This window comes from Heterocephalus glaber, unplaced genomic scaffold (assembly GCF_053883595.1).
Source record: "Heterocephalus glaber isolate CG9 unplaced genomic scaffold, H.glaber_assembly_v1.0 deba00001472, whole genome shotgun sequence".
NCBI classification, from domain to species: Eukaryota; Metazoa; Chordata; class Mammalia; order Rodentia; family Bathyergidae; genus Heterocephalus; species Heterocephalus glaber.
Window position 1 is genome coordinate 24,216,177 of NW_028258315.1, and position 16,875 is coordinate 24,233,051.

The 16,875-nt window shown below is 36.8% G+C and overlaps 1 long non-coding RNA gene across 7 annotated transcripts in view; it reads left to right on the forward strand.

Moving 5' to 3' along the window:
• The window catches only part of LOC110349755 (uncharacterized), a 72,130-nt gene that overhangs the window by 6,130 nt on the left and 49,125 nt on the right, over positions 1 to 16,875 (forward strand). The gene's annotated exons all lie outside the window — the stretch shown is intronic.

Here is a 16,875-nt window from a genome sequence, read left to right on the forward strand (position 1 = left end):
GGTTTCTCAATCAATATTTCCATCATGGTGCAATGTTGGCATCAATAGTACTAGTTGTTGTTTTGTGTGTTTTTTTTTTTACTGGGGATTGAACTCAAGACCTTGCACTTGCAAGGCAGGTGTGGTACTACTGAGCTAAATCCCTGGCTTAGTTTGTTTTTCTTTTCCATAATCAACAAGGCCAATGTAAATCTTTATAAAATCCAAAGATTCTACTATACAATTCTCTGTTTTGAAATTGTGACATTTGATTTTGAATTTCAGCTCTGTTCCTGCATACAGTTCCTTTGCTGGTCAACTTGTGCTCTGTTAGAAAATATAACATCAATTCAAAACTGGTAAACCACTTGTCGAATGTAACATTCTGATTAGTTCGGGAGATGGGAGCAACAAGTCTGTTCAAAATTTCATTCAGTTTATTACTATACAAATAAGGAGCTGATAGCTGAGTTCTAGGATAAATTTCTAAATTGGAAGCATAATAAGTCTTTGCATCTACAAAGGCATAAATTTTTATGCCAAATTTTGATCCATCACTTTTCCATAAGTCTTACATTCCTACAGTTACCATGAGAAATCCCTGCTAAGTACAGCAGACCTATGAAAATGCTTTCAGTTCAGCTAGTGAGGTGTCATAATAAATACATTTTTGAATATTGCTATTGGTACATACAGAACTTTTTACTTGTATTGCAACCTTTGTGTGTTTCACATTTTGTAGCATTTCATCTGTTAAAATTTCCAACACAGAATGGCAGTGCTGGCATTCTGTCTAATACATTTCACCCCTGACAAGATCTTCACTATATTGTTGGACCTAGTTCTAACACTGGTCATTCCATTTGGTTGAGTGACCATTTTGCAACACTTTGACTAATCAAATATGTACTCACATTGCTGTTTACTTTGTCATGTGAATCAAAGAGGTCTGCATTCCTTAAATCTGCATCAGTTGATTCTTGCTCCATTTTACTGACACAGAAACTTTGCTCACATAGCCAATGTCAAAATCATAATCATCACATATCCACAGCATTCTTCTGTTATGAAAATATGTATTTTACCATAACACATCATTTTTATCATCCAAAAGTCACTTTTGACTCCTCCAAAATTTACAAGTCAGTTTTTTCATGTGGCATTGTACTGAATTGGGCTACTTCTACCAGAAAAATAAAAAGAAAACAAAAAAAAAATCCTAGAATGATGTGGGAGTATTATAACCCTCTGTGATGCCCAGGTGAACATATGCAAAATCTGTTAGGTGGAGCATAATGCTGGTGTAAATCCCAGTTTGACATTTTGCATAGGTGCACACAGTTTGCCTTTCATACTACCAAGTGGGTAAACACAAGGATTATAACCTGTATCCCTCAAGGAAAGGAACTGAGATCCACAGCCAGCTACTATAACACTAAAGTAGACATTTTCATTAGAAAAGTACGGGGTTGGTTTGTGGAACCCAGTGTTAAGCTCTGTAGACTAAATTTTAGTCATTCCACAGGTAGATATTTGTTGTGGTTTTAGTTACTCCTCTGATGAAGTTGAGCATGTTTTAACAGACTTATTTGTCATGATGGTATCCTTTTTAGGGACATGACTCTTTAAATCTTGACATTGGGCATTCTAATTCCATGATGTGGCCAGGTCATCTTTATAACAGGAGGGATTTTTGTTTTTTTTTTAACCCCTCTTGGAAATTTCTCTGATTCTACACTCAAAGATTGTTTGAGAGATGTTTTACCAAATGGCAATGATATGGCCACCTATAGCCCAGGTGTAGTGTAGCCTGGTTGTTTAGTGCTGCCTGGCCATGCTGAACAGGACTTTGTGGTTTTCATGAACAACTCCCTTTGAGTAAAATTTGTTCTCACTCCCATGCTCCCATGCCTCTGTGGCTGTGGGACTTTACTATCTCCCTACCATGGAGCTTTGCTTGGACTCAACACTCTACATATCTGATTTGAATTCTGAAGCCACTCCACAATTATCTTCAATTAAGCAGCAATGAGAGTTACCTGGAACTATAGTCATTTCACAGAGCACCAGTCTTTGCATTTTTATTCTTTGTTCTGTGAAGGAGAGACTGAAAGATCAGTGACTGGCTGAGAAGAGTGTTTAGGGAGACCCTGACAACTGGCTGGGGATTCTATAATTTGGACCCATGACAGCATGAAATGAGTAGTATTTCTGTTGTAAACAGAATCTGCTTGGTTAAAGCTATAAATATTTTCTTGCTAAAGTAACAAGTAATTGTGATTTTAAAGTTGCTTTCAATTAGCCCTATATCATAGAAAAGTGAAAACATATATATTATCTGACAGAGAAAATATAAGTAAAATTTGAAGACCAAAACATCACCCTGCAGCAGCTGTGTCTGAGTTCAGAAATAATGTCCCACTATGCTAAATCCCTGGCTGTCCATGTGTTTTACTACACTTCATTTTAGCTGCCAATAATGGAGACCAAAAACTCTGAGTCCCCTGAATTATTGACGTTGAACAGGTTCTTATTTCTTCCCTGCTTTGACTCTTTGATGAGACTATGTGAGATCTGTTAGTTGTTTCATCTATGAAATTCAGTAATTTCTGGATCAGAAGATGGTTGGTTTTTCATAGAAAAAGTTCTATATGGAAGTTCTAAACAGAAAATGAAGTGACTAAACATACATTTCCAGGAATGCTAAATTATATCAGAAAACAAAATATATAAATCAATGAAAACTGGCAGAATGTGAGTTGAGAGAGAAGCTCAAGACGGCTCGGGCAGAAGGCATAGCACACAGTACAGCAGTGGTGTCCTGGAGCCATCTCAACTGGGCCCAAAGAAACTGATTCTTAAATTATTATGAATTTTGTAAGATAGTTTTTAAAAACAGCTATTAAGAACTAAATTATGTGAATTTAGAATTCAATAAGTTGTTTTCTCAAAAAACATTGAAACATCACTTCATAATTATTTTTCTCATTGCATTTTACTATAAGCTCTGCTCTTGACATTATCTCTCTTATACCTATGTGGTGGGAATACTGAATAAACATATGCTACAGCTGGGCATGGTAATGCATACCTGTAATCCCAGGATGCATGTGTGTAATCTGGGAGGATGAGGCAGGAGGATAGCAATTTCAAGCCTAGCCTGGATAACTTAGTAAGACTCTATCTCAAAATTTTAATAAAGGGATCAGTATGAAAGCCCTGAATTCAATCTCCAGTACCCTAAAACAAACAAACAAACAAATAATAAAGGGTTCTATGGCATATCTCTCCTCAGCTTTAAATTCATTGATGTTATATTGATAGCTTGAAATTGTCTAAAGTATAGACAATTGAAATTGTCTAGAAGTATATTTCTATTTTTTAATAGCAAAAATATGGGCAAGGGGTACACTTGGGCTGCATTTATTGTTATTACTGACTTTTTAGACTTATTAAACAATATCTATGTATGAAGGCAGTAATGTGGTAATGAATGCTCTACTTGGATGACAGTTTTGAATCATTAGTTTGACTTCACCTTCTACTGGCTTCAAAGGAAGCCAGCAGTGACCTCTCCTGCTAGGAACAGGTGCCCTTACTAAGACAATATACTGCTCACCAGCCCTGCCTCTCCATCAACACTGCTTCTATTCACCAGTGTGATTACCCATCTCCACAGATGAGCCCAGCCCCCTGATTACCATGCTGAGCTCCCCATTTGTTTTCTGGTTTGTGAAGATAGTCCTTGAAGCTTTCCAGGGCCGAATGTGATTCTACCCCATGTACACAGACATCTCAAGCACCATTCATTATTTCTTGTGTACTCCAAGGGAACTGAGTTAATCCAACTTCTGTCAATAGGTCTGGTCCACCCTCCTCTCTGTGAAGGACACCTACTGTCACACTAACCTAAAAATATTGTACGGACTTGAAACACTGGAGTCATGCTCTGGTGACCTTCCCCACAGCCTAATGCGGGATCTGTAATTAGGGGGAGAAGGGATAATCCAAAGGGAATTTCAGATCATCTCCTGGTGAGCCAATGATCTGACAAGTTCAAATGCCACACGTGGGACATGTAGTCTCACTATCTCCTCTTACTGTGCACTTTCAATCAGACTGATGCCCTTCCTACTCCCTTGGCTCTACTCTGAGTGACTCCCTCCCATTTTAACAGCTCCTTTCCCCCACTAACATTGATCCAGAAAACTGCTGTGGTTGTAGGGTCAGAGACTCTATATAGCACCCTGAGAAGTTTCAGGCACAAAGCTGTGTTTATAGGGAAAATGCCATTTCATTTACACAACTATGAAATCACAAGTGGGACCAAAAAGTTGTACATTCTGGCTGAGGTTGTAGTAGACTGCTGGCCTAGCATTCCCTAGATGTTATCCCCAGTCCTGCAGTGAATAGAGGTGGGCAAAGATGGAGGTCGGTAGAAGTTGTACCTACATTCTAGCATTGAGATCTCTCCTTGAGTACTGCCCTCAGTCCATCACCTTCTGGTGACCCTGGCCTCTGCTACATTGCCTTACCTCTCCATTTCCTCTCCTATGTCACTTTGATTTGGGCATTTGTATCCCAGTCATTTTAATATGGCTAAATCTTGCCCCATCACATTGGTTCGTGACCCCAGTATTCTTCCAGAAGCTGTCTTGAATCAGAGTCACCATTGTCTTGTGTTATGCCAAAGCCCTGTCCCCTAATCAACCTGGATGTGGATCTAGGGCAATGACCTTAATAATAAAAGGGCTGGAATCCATCAGGACAGGGGGGTTAACCAGGTTGCTGCAGTAGATCTGTTCGGGAAAAAACCAGTACAACCTTTTAGCAGGGTGGGGAATCTCCACCCGAGAGATAGAGCTGTGGCTGATCTAATCTTAGAAAGCTGGGCCTTTCTAATCTGGAGTGTTTCCTCACTACTGTCCTACAGCCTCTGGTGTGCCTTACCAGCTGTTGGCATACAACAATAGTTTTTTAAAATTTTTAATAAAATTTATTTGATCCCATTCTCCTTCTCCAGCTCCCTCCCCTTCCTATGTACAAAAGCTTTGTTTCCATTTTTTTCCTTCTATTTTCACTTTTTTTCTTGTCCCTTCCTTTCTCCCTCCACCTGTTAAACTACTAAGCCAGGAAGCCTAGCTCAACCCCAGATGAAGATATTACTGCCTTCTTTCAGGTCACCCAGTCAGTAAATGAAAGAACTAATATTTCTTCACAAGCCAGTTTGACCTCTCAAATTCTCCTTTTAAACACATCCTGCAGTGCCTACTTAGAAATGCCTCCTGCAGCTGGCATGGTCTCCACTAGGTGGTGTCAACATGGGATACAAATGACCAGCTTCTAGCTACGCGTTCTCTTTCATCACCCTTGTTGATATGGGCTTTTACAATCTCACCCACATTTTTATCATTTTTATGAAGATGAGAAAGTTGGGCTTCAAACAGGGCTATAATAAAAACTGTCAGCTGTTTCCCAAAAAGGACCCTTAGAGATCTTTTATATCAACATCAAAATAAGTGACTCACTTACTTAGCGTCTGAGGAAAGACTTCCAGTAAGATCTTGTGTTTCCTCCAGTCTGTTTCCTTTACCTTCTTGCCAGCAGATAACAGAGGATCTTTTGGCTACTTCCGGGCTTGAGTTGATAATCATTAATGAAAGACATCAAGCTGGAGGCTGCTGTCTGAAGGACTTCTTGCCAAATGGACTTTGAGGAAATTTAGTAGAAATGTGTGCCTTCTGCCATGGAATCTTTTCCCCCTGTGCAGTTCCTCCTGCTTTTCTGCTGGTGGGAATCTCAGACCTTCTCCTCGTGGGGGGCCCCTCTGACCAGCAGAGGCATGGTCTGGATTGAACACATGCAGGTGGCTGTGCTGCTGCACTTATATTGCCTTTAACGTCTTTGTTTCTGTTTTATAAAGATTATCAGAAGAGAGAGAGAGAATGTACAACTAAATACAGAGGTTTAATATTTTTGTGTTTTTCTCCTTTGTTGTTATTGCTTTCCCCTTCTTTGATATCTTGCTGGGGGTTTTTTGGAAATATATGAATTATACAGATGAATTCATTCACTCTGTTGCTGTCCCTTTCTTAAGATTCTTTCCTTCTTTCCTAACTAAGCTGAACCAAACAAACAAAAACACAGGGCTCACAGAAATTCAGCATTCTGATATTTCTACTATCTATATATGTCTCAATCCTGTCCAGACTGGTTGACAATTCAGCTTGTTTTAGTCTCCTTGGTGAGGCAATGCCTTTAGACTCAGGCTTTTTATTTGTATGTTTGTTTTTGTTTATTTAGTTTTAAAGTTTATTTCAAGTTCTCTGAAAGGCCTAGGCTTATAACTTTAAGTCCTTGTGGCCCCAAGAAATTTCCTCTTTAATTTTAACTATTGCAACTGTATTGTGAGAGAGGAAACCACCTGATGGCGCTCTGGCTGAGAACAGGGAGCTTGCTAGTATCTATCACTGAGATCAATAATTCGGAAGGATAAGGCAGAGTCTTAGAGAATTAGAGCTCTCCTAAGCACTTGTATGCAATTATCACAATTCTTTCAAGTAAGCTTTCCTTAATTCCATATACAAGAAAATAAAAACAGATTTGTATCATCTGCACTTTGAGAATTTAAGTATTAGAAAGTTAATTGGCAAGGGGCAGGGGACAGGCAATTTCATTTTCTTGTTTAATATATTTTTCTATGAATCTTTTTTTTTTGTAGTATTGGAGCTTGAACCCAGGACTTTCTCACTGAGCTAATTTCCCAATGCTTTATAATTTTTGTTTCTGTGTTTCAGGCAGGTTCTCTCTAAGTTTTGATCCTCTTGTCTCAGCCTTCCTGGGATTATAGGCAATTTGCCACCAAGCCCAATTTTCCCTGAGTCATTTTTGAAGGACTCTGGACCCTGGGATAAATAATCAACATAGGTATTAAAATATTTCTAACCTTAAGCTATTCACAGCAGAACACATGGGTTTTACAATTTAACTTTTAACTTCATTTTTTAAATGCTCACTCGTTTAAATCATTTGATCTTACACTCTACTTGGCTTGACTTGGTAGAAAAAACAAACTCAAGACATTCCTGTGCAGAAAAAAAAATTCAGCTTTGTTTCATCTCTGATTAGTTTTCAAACACTTAAATACATATTGAAAGATTTTCTTTCTTTTTTTTCTTAAATTCTTTTATTGGTACATTTTAGGTATACAACACATTTACATTTCTCATTGGGAACTTGTACCTTTACATGATGCATCTTGGTTCTTATTTTTTCCCCATTCCTAGCCCTCCCTTCACCACCTCCACCCTTCCCTATTTACAAAGACTTTATTTCCATTTTTTCCATTTCTCATCATTTTTCCTTTACCTTGCCCCTCCCACTATCCCTCCCACTATACCTTTGGACCTTTTCTTCCTATTTTGCATTATCGATTATTCATTCTAATCAATGGTACATTTTAGGTATACAATATAATGAACATTTATCATTGGAAATTTGCACCTTTACATAATCTCTCTTGGCTCTTATTTCTTACCCTTGCCCAGCTCTCCCTTCAACCCCTCCATTCCTCCCTATTTACAAAGATTTTGTTCCTATTTTCCATTTTCTCATATTAATTACATTCCCTTCTTTCCTTCCCCCTACCCCTCCCACTTCCTTCCTCTTTACCCCTTTTCTTCCTATTTCACATTACCTATTATACATTTTAGTCCTTATTTACACTTTCAGGTTCTCACACCAGAGAAACTATTCGATATTTATACATGTGTGTCCTATTTACTTCACTTAAGAGTATCGCCTCAATGTGCATCCATTTAGCTATAAATGCCTCTAATTTCTCATTTTTTATGGCTGAGTAGTACTGCATTTTATTAAAAAAAACCTCACATTTTCTTTATCCAGTCTCCAGTTGATGGTCATTGGGCTGTTTCCAAGTTTTAGCTATTACAAATTGTGCTGCTATGAACATGGGTGCACATATATCACTGTGGTATGATTCTTTTAATTCTTTAGGGAAGATCCCCAGCAGTGGAATAGTGGGGTCAAATGGGACTTCCAGTCCTACTTCTTTGAGGTATTTCCATACTGATTTCCACAGTGGTTGCACCAGTCTACACTCCCACCATCAGTGGAGCAGGGTTCCTCTTTCCCCACAGCCCCGCCAGCATTTGTTATTGGTTGATTTCATGATAGCAGCCATTCTTTCCAGAGTGAGGTGGAATCTCAGCTTTGTTTTTATTTGTATCTCTTGAATGACCAGTGATGTTGAACATTTTTTTATGTATTTATTTGCTATTTCTACTTCTTTGTCTGAGAAATGTCTGTTCATTTTAGATGCCCATTTTTGGATTGGGTCTTTAAATTGGGGAGGTCTGATCTTTTTAAATTCTTTATAGTTTCAAGATAGTAGACCTTTGTCTGAGGAAAAGCAGGTGAAGATTTTTTTCCCATATTGTGGGTTGTCTCTTCACACTGCTGGTGGTTTCTCTTGCTGTGCAGAAGCTTTTTAATAAGGAGAGATCCCACTTGTTGATTGTTTGTGCTAGTTCACAGGCAACTGAGGTTTTGTTCATAAAATATTTTCCTACACCGATGTCTTCAAGAGTTCTACATAACCTCTGTTCCAACTGGTTCAGAGTTTCTATTTTAATAATTTAGACCTTTAATCCATTTTGATTTTAGTTTAGTGCATGGTGAGAGATACAGGTCTAGTTTTAATCTTTGGCAAGTTGAAGTCCAATTTTTCCAGCACCGTTTATTAAAGAAGCTATCTTTCCTCCAGTGAGAGTGTTTGGCTCCTTTATCGAAGATGAGATGGCTAAGTGTGTCTGGCGTTGTTTCTGCATCTTCTAATCTGTTCCACTGGTCCTCAGGTCTGTTTCTTTCCCAGTACCATGCTGTTTTTATCACAGTAGGGCTTTGTAGTATTGTTGCAGGTTGGGGATTGTGATACCCCCTGACATGTCTCTGTTAACTAGAATTGCTTTTGCTATTCTGGGTCTCTTCTTGTTCCAAATGAATTTTTGGATTGTTTTCTCAAGGTCCATGAAGTATGCTGCTGGGATCTCAATTGGAATGTATTGGATCTATATAGCAGTTTTGGAAATATGACCATTTTGACTATATTAATCCTTCCTACCCAGGAGCAGGGGATGTCTGTCCATTTTCTGATATCATCTTCAATCTCTCTTTTCAGAGTGCTATAGTTTTCAGAGAAGAGATCTTTGATTTCTTTTGTTAGGTTGATTCCTAGGTATTTCAGTTTTTTGGATGCTATTGTGGAAGGAATTATTTGCAGTATTTCTCTCTCAGTGAGTCTGTTATTGGTGTAGAGGAAAGGTATTGATTTTTGTGTGTTGACCTTGTAACCAGCTACTTGACTGAATTTGGTTATTAAGTCTAGAAGACTTTTGGTGGAGTTCTTGGGGTCTTCTATATAGAGTATCATGTCATCTGCAAATAATGACAATTTAAGTTCTTCATTTCCTATCATTATTCCTTTTATTTCTTTCTCTTGTCTAATAGCTGGGGGTAATGTTTCCACAACTGTATTGAACAAGAGTGGTGATAATGGACATCCTTGTCTTGTTCCTGATTTGAGTGTGAAGGATTTCAGTTTTTTAACATTTAGTATGATATTGGCTGTTGGTTTTTCATAGATGGCTTTTATCAGTTTGCAGTAGAGACCATCTATTCCAAATTTTTGTAGGGTTTTTATCATAAATGCATGTTGGATTTTGTCAAATGCTTTTTCTGCATCTATGGAGATAATCACATGGTTTTTGTCCTTGGCTCTATTGATATAGTGTATTACATCGATTGATTTGCATATGTGAAACCATCCCTGCATCCCTGGGATGAATCCCACTTGATGAGGGTGTATGATCTTCTTGATGATCTTCTGCATTCTGTTTGCCAGTATCTTATTAAGGGTTTTTGCATCTATGTTCATTAGTGAGATTGACCTATAGTTCTCCTTTTCGGTTGGGTCTTTCTCTGCTTTGGGGATCAAGGTGATGCTTGCTTCCAGGAATGAATTTGGGAGTATTGCTTCCCTTTCAATTTCATTGACGAGTTTAAACAGTAGTGGCAGCAGTTCCTCTCTAAATGTCTTGTAGAATTCAGCAGTGAAGCCATCAGGGCCCGGGCTTTTCTTAGTTAAGTTTTTAATTACATTTTCAATTTCATTGGTTGATATTGGGTTGTTCAGAGTTTTTAGGTCTTCTTCATTCAACTTTGGTAATTCATATGTATCTAGGAATCTGTCCATTTCTTCTGTGTTGTCCATCTTATTGGCATATAGGTTCTGGAAGTAGGTATTGATGATCCTCTGGATTTCTGCTGCATCTGTTGTAATTTCACCCTTTTCATTCCTAATTGCATGGATTTGGGCCTTTTCTTTCCTTTTTCTGATAAGGTTGGCTAAGGGTTTGTCAATTTTGTTGATTCTTTCAAAGAACCAACTCTTGGCTTCATTGATTTTTGGTGTAGTTCTCTTAGTCTCCATTGCACTGACTTCTCCCCTGATCTTTATAATTTCCTCCCTTGTATGAGCTTTGGGGTTGTCCTGCTCTTCTTTTTCTAGAAGCTTGAGATTCAGCATCAGGTTGTTTAATTGGGCTCATTCTGTTTTCCTAATATGCATATGCACTGCTATGAATTTCCCTCATAAGACTGCTTTCATTGTGTCCCATAGATTCTGATATGCTGTATTGTCATTGTCATTTAATTGAAGGAACTGTCTGATTTCTTCTTTAATTTCCTCTGTGACCCATTGGATTTTCAGAAGTGTGTTGTTCAATTTCCACGTGTTTATGAAATTTTTTCAGTTTCTTTTGCTATGGATCTCCAATTTCATTGCACTTGGTCTGATAATATACAGGGGATAACTTCAATTCGTTTGCACTTACTTAAACATGTTCTATGAGCGAGAATGTTGTCTATTTTCGAGAATGACCCATGTGCAGCTGAGAAGAATGTGTATTCCGATTTTGTGGGGTGGAACACACGTACAAATAAGTGAGGCATATAGGACTCCAAGTAGCCTTGATCAAAAAAAACTACACATAGACATATAATTGTTAAGATTCCAGAAACTCAACAGAAGAACAAAGTTCTACAAGCAGCTAGAGAAAAGAAACAAATCACATACAAAGGAAAGCCCATCAGAATCACAGCAGACTTCTCAATGCAAACCCTCAAGGCAAGGAGAGCTTGGAGTGATGTATTTCAAGCCCTAAAAGAAAACAGCCTCCAACCCAGATTGATGTACCCTGCAAAATTATTTTTCAAAATTGATGGAGAAATATGATACATTCATGACAAAGAGCACCTCAGGGACTTCATGAATACCAAACCAGCTCTCTAAAAAACTTTGGACCATATCCTAGGAAAAGACAACAAGGATCACAACCCCAGGAAGCCCAGTAGAATGAACCTGTCCGGGGGCAACAAGAAATTAAATGCAAAGGGGGAGAATCCAACAAACAAAAAAAGTCATGACAATGATGAATCAATATGTATGAGTTATAACCATCAATGTTAATAGTCTCATTTCACCAATCAAAATAAATAGACTGGCAGAATGGGTCAAGAAGCAAGATCCAATAATATGCTGCATACAAGAAACACATTTAATTCAAAAAGAAACTCATAGTCTGAAAGTTAAAGAGTGAAAAACAATACTCCATGTGACAGGAACCCGCAGATAAAAAGCAGGAGTAGCTATCCCCTTTGCAGATCAAGTGGATTTCTAATGAAAATCTGAAACACTCTGGTCCCAAGAATTTTGGATAAGGCATAGCCAACTTGTATGTACAAATCTATTGTGAACATGTGTTTTCATTCCTCTCAAGTGAAAACTTAAGAACAGGACTATTGGTTCTAAACAGTAATACAAGAAATTTCTATATTGTTTTCCAAAATGTTTTTGTCATTTTACATTCACATTAGCAGTATTAGAAAGTTCTAACTGGTTCACACCTAAGCTGACATTTATTGTTTTAAAACTTTTAACTTCATCTCCCTAATGAGTGTATAATTCAATCTTGTTATTGTACTGATTGGTATTTTTCTGATTGTGCTGTACTGGCTACTTATCATCTTCTTGTGTCTACTTTTTAATTGGGTTGTCTGTTAATGAGCTGTAAGTGTTCTTTATATATTCTGGTCATAGGTTATATGTATTATAAATATGGTCTGTTTAAGGACTACTTTTCATTTTCTTAACGATGTCATTTAAAGTTCTAAATTTTGATGGAACCTCATTTATCAATTTTTTTCTTTTATATATCGTGTTTTTTTGTATCCTAGAAAGTTCTTGCCTACCCTAAATTCATAAACATTTTCCCTTATAATTTCTTCTTAAGGTTTTATGGTTTTAGTCTTTCATATTTAGGTTCATAGATCCTTCCAAGTTATTTTTATGTATGGAAATAAAGGGCTGAGGTTAATTTTTTACATACAGATAACAGGTGTTCTACTACAATTTGCTGAAGACACTATCTTTTCCTCTGCTCTTGAATTGAGTTTATGTTCTATAAAATGTTACTGTTAAATAATCTTTCAAAACTCAGCGGACCATATATCTGTGGTTCTATTTCTATATTTTCTGTTTTATCCCAATGATCTATATGTCTTTCATTACACCAACACTGCCTTGATCACTGTAGCTTTAGAGGAAGTCTTAAAATTAGGTACTAAATGTCTTCCATCACTGTTGTTTTTTTTTTTTTTTTTTTTAACTTTTCTAGGTCCTTTGTACTCCTACATAACTTTTCAATTTCAATATCCAATTCTTCATTTATAGCAAGTATACATAGACCTGAATTTTTATATATAACTTGTGTTTTGTAATCCTGCTTAATTCAAATACAAGTTCTAGGGGCTCCTAGAGATTTCTTAGTATTTTCTCTGTAGATGATCATTTTACCTACATACAAAGATTTTACTTCTACCTTGCCAATCCTATCCTAATTGTGTCATTTTATTGCCAGACTATTTTGGTTTGGGCCTATGTTTCAAAGTTGAATGGACAGATGAAGAGTAGGTATATCTGCCCTTGTTTCCCACCTTAGGAAGCAAGCATTGTATCTTCTCCATTCATAAAAGGCCTTTTTGCTGGAAGTATGGAGTACATGTCTTTGATCTGTTGGGAGGGTTCTGTTCTACTTCTAGTCTCCTGATAGCTTTTACCATGAGCAGCTGTAGAGTTTAGTCCATTACTTTTTCTCCAACTACTGACAGGATCATGTGACTTTTTCCTTTCCTCTGTTAAAATGATGACTCATGGGGGTGGATCTTCCAATGCTGAACAAATACTGCCATCCATATAATAAAACTGCTTTCTATATACTGCCAGATCTGACTTCTAGTTTGTTTTGTTAAACAAATTTCTATCTATGTTCATACTTTTTTCTTCTATTATCTTTATCCAGTTTTAGGATTAGCACAATGTTGAGTTCCTAAAATGAGGGGAGAAGTGTTCCTTCTTTTTTCTGCTTTAATTGTTTGATATAATTTATCAGTTAAAATGTTTATGAGCCTGCTGTTGTCATATAGGTAGGTTTTCAAGCTAGGAATATACTTTCTTTAATAGGTGCTATTCAAATTTTATATTTCCTCCAGAGTTGGTTTCATTAATTTGTCTTCCAAGGTACTTCTTAGAAGTTGTCAAATTTATTTCAAAAAAGATTTTTGTAATATGCTTTCTATATTCTTTTAAATTCTGCAAAATCTGTGGTAATCTCTTTTAGATCTTGATATTGTAACTAAAAAATGTATAATTGATATTGTGTAATAGGAAGAAAAGTTCTAAAGGAGTAGGGGAAGTGGGAGGGGTAGGGGAAAGGAAAGAAGGGAGAAGAAAAATATGAGAAAAGGAAAAAAAATGGAAAAAAAGTCTTTGCAAATAGGGAAGGGTGGAGGGGGTGAGGGCAGGGGAAGAAGAAAAAAATAAGAACCAAGATACATCCTGTAAAGGTACAAGATCCTAATGATGAATGTAACTGCATTTTACACCTAAAATGTACCAATAAACTTAATGGGAAAAAGAAGAAGCATGTTCATGTGCACATTCTACCCCAACTCACATTGTCTATCACAGATTCAGGTGATTCTGCAATCCCACTGAGTCCAAACCCTGAGACAGAAGACTTGACTGAAGGGCAGTGGTCATTACTTGGAGCTTGGCTGGTTTTTCACATACATTCTAAACTATGAACTTATATGCTATGTCATGTCTTCTCTGAACCTTAGGTCCTCATTATGGTTCTGGCAAAAGCTTTATCTTCTAAATTCAAGTCAAACTCCTTTTGCCTCACCATATCTATGACAAATAGGGTCAACTGGGTCATCACTTTGACACCACTTGGTCTTGTGCAGGGTACTGCTCACAGGAGAATGCCATGTCTGTTATTTCACCTTCTATCAGTTAAGCAAAATGGCATGTGCTTTTGTTGTTTACACAGGACAATCACATGCTGCATTGCTATTCTGAAAACCCTCCTTGCTTTTTCCTTAAATATGACTGTCTTTCAGTCTACTTTCCAGTTTCAGTGTTATACATTCCAGCAACTATAGTTCCTGGAATGTCCAACTAACACTGTAAAATCATGTACTACTGAGGATGATGGCCAGGGAAAAGAAAAACAAAAGAAAACCTGTGACAAATATAATCTTTAGAAGACATGGAAGTGAACTGGGAGTGCTTATAAGCTGAAGTGTTAAGTGCTTCCTGATAGGATAGTAAACAAAATTAAGTTGATATTTATTATGCAGAAAAGAGCCAGGTATGGTGGTAGGTACCCGTAATCTCAGAACTAGGGAGACCGAGGCAGGAGAATCCTTGCAAGTTCAAGGCCAGCCTGGGCTATACAGTGAGCTTGAGCCCAGTCTGACCTACATAGCAAGATTCTGTCTCAAAAAGCAAATTATATATATAAATTTCTGATATATATCTGATATGTATATGCCAGAAAGGGTCTCATAACTACCAAGGATGACAGCACAAGTTATGTAATTATATCATGCTAGGTTTATATCCAGATGCTTTCATTTGCTACTTGGGACTTGAAACAAACAGCTTTTGGCTGTGTTAAGTCTCACTTACTTGGATATTATTGAAAGGATCACAGATATATCAAGGAACAAAACAAAGACATTCTTTTTTTTTGGTACCAGGGATCGAACTCGGGTCCTTGCGCTTGCCCAGCAGTGAAACCACTGAGCTAAATCCCCGGCCCAACAAAGTCATTCTTAATACTATGCATTAAATAGAAAATCAACTAGTGAAACTTATTTTTATCATTATTATTATTGCTTTTATTTTATTGTTACAACCTCTGAAATGCTGGCAATAGTATTCATGGTAGAAACGAAGCAACTAAAAATCAAATTTATTCCAAAGAATCAAATATAACTAAATAAAAACATTTGAGGGAGCAATCTCTCTCCAGGAAATATGGAGAATAGATTATGCATTTCAACAAAATGCAAAGGGACATCCCCTGTAAATTGGGAATAGAAAAAAGTTTCCTTCACTGTATACAGACCATCTATAAAATGTAGCACAAACATTCCACTCAAAGGTAAACTTTCCTGTTCAAATCAGGTACACATGGGAGGTGCTGGCTAGAGCCCTTCACCGTTATACTGGAAGGTTTAACTGGCACAATCATATAAGTTATGTGAAATGATTGAAAAAGAAGAAGCAGAATCACAATATCGATAGATGATATGATTGCTCATATAGAAAAGTAAAACAATTGATACATAATTATAATTAGTAACTGAATTCAGCAAGTTTAACAGATCCAAAAGTACAATTCATTGGCTTACTGCATTTTTAATTACCAGCCCCAAACACAAAAAGATATGTAAAAAGAGATACAACACACTATAACAATACAAGAATATAATGGCAACAGAAGGATGCAAGACCTAGGAATAAATCTAACAAAAATATGGGAGATTGTTATGTAGAAAATTGTAAAACTTTATTAAAAGATATTAAAGTAGAACTAAATAAAGAGATATAACATTTTCATGAACAGAAACATTAAAAACTTTAAAATTTATAAATGTTGCCAAGCTAATCCATAGCTCTAGGGCAAATCCTACATGATTTTCTTTATCAGCTTACCAGCCAGCTAAATATATCTTCAGATAAATATTGTGTCTCTCTCCTCCTTTCTAATTATTCTTCTATATTTCCCCAAACTCCCTTTACAGGAATGTCTTTTGATGGGGCTCATTTAATAGTAAACATGTGGTATGCACTCATTCATATGAGCATTTTCCTTGTAACATTTCTACTTCTTGTTACAAACACCAATAGTAGGTATTATTATTATATCCATTTTACAGAGCAGTTAAGTAAAATAGTAGTAAGCTATAGGACCAGGCATTCAACTACCCAGGAAGTCTGGCTTCTGTGCCCAACTTTCTACCTCTATACTATGATATCTATTGGTCAAACATTGATACCAACTTCCAACTACAATTTCCCTTAAATTTTCCTTCTCTTTGTATTTTGGCACTACCTTAAGTTTGAACTGTGTCAATTTTCTTTTAATCTCTTTAGATAGCCAGCCTTCTTTCCTTCCTTTCTTCTTTCTTAATACTATAATATTTGTCATTTCTAGGAAAACTTTATTTTTCACATCTGATTTTTTTGTTAAGTACATCAGCAAGTATTTTGATCTTATTCATTTACTGAAGAAGTATCTATGTTAATATTTGTATTTCCAGGAGAAATTTTCCTTTTAAATTTGGGGCTCTGTCTTTGAGGCTGTTGTGTTGTACTTGTCTGTTGATTTTTGTTGATGGAGGTAAACTGTCAAATAGAAGCGCATGTTTCCATAGCTTAAAGGTGAACTCCTATTTCAGGGTGGA